The sequence below is a fragment of the Lipotes vexillifer genome, unplaced genomic scaffold (genome assembly GCF_000442215.2).
Source record: "Lipotes vexillifer unplaced genomic scaffold, Lipotes_vexillifer_v1.1 scaffold1622, whole genome shotgun sequence".
NCBI classification, from domain to species: Eukaryota; Metazoa; Chordata; class Mammalia; order Artiodactyla; family Lipotidae; genus Lipotes; species Lipotes vexillifer.
The window spans coordinates 50,002-50,814 of record NW_006783587.1 but is presented as its reverse complement, the minus strand read 5'-3'; positions in this window follow the sequence as shown (position 1 = coordinate 50,814).

The window sequence follows — 813 nt, the reverse complement described above, 5'->3', positions numbered from 1 at the left end:
ATCTTAGTGGGCTAAATAAGAACAGATGTTAGCAAACTTTTGTCCTCATTCCAAAAAAAAAAAAAGTAAAACTAAATGGGTTTATCCGTATTTGGTAATTTAAATATTTCAAATACATGTTATTCTTTTTTATGTTGAAAATCCTAAATCCTAACTGATTTTTCTTTAACTGTTCCCAGCCTTCCTCCTACAACAATTCTATATTTATTGTTACTCCTACTTGATAAACTGTGCTAGCTTCCAAAGCAGGTTTCTTTCCCATTTGTGTCAGCATTTCATGCTGTTTGTTAGTCATTAAAATTTATTTTTCCTTTATACATATAAAAATCACTTAGGAAGCAAGCATTATCAGGCTCTCTAAAATAATTTTGGGTAAGAAAATAGCCAACTATATTTCTCAATAGCAATTTTCAAAATAAAATGCTGCACCCTTAAAAAAATCAATAAATTCGGTGTTTTGTGCATAGAAAGGTTAGATTAAGTTAAAGAGCTCTTGTTTCATATTGTTTTAAATGGGCCATAAAAGTATATGTCCTTCAAATTTTCATTAGCAATATTTACTTTGCAGATGACTCCAAGGTAGAGAGAAGAAACACCAGTGACTATTCAACTCTGGCAATAATATTTTTACCTGTTTAAATATATGAGTGAAGGAAGAAATATCACAGAAGTATTTAGAAATAATATACCAGAAATATTCTTAACAAATAGTCAATGTAAAAAATAATTAAGTATTGTTATCATTATGTCCAGAGTTGTCCCAGTAATCATGTAATATATTCATTGTTCATTCTTTTTTTTTTTTTTTTTTTT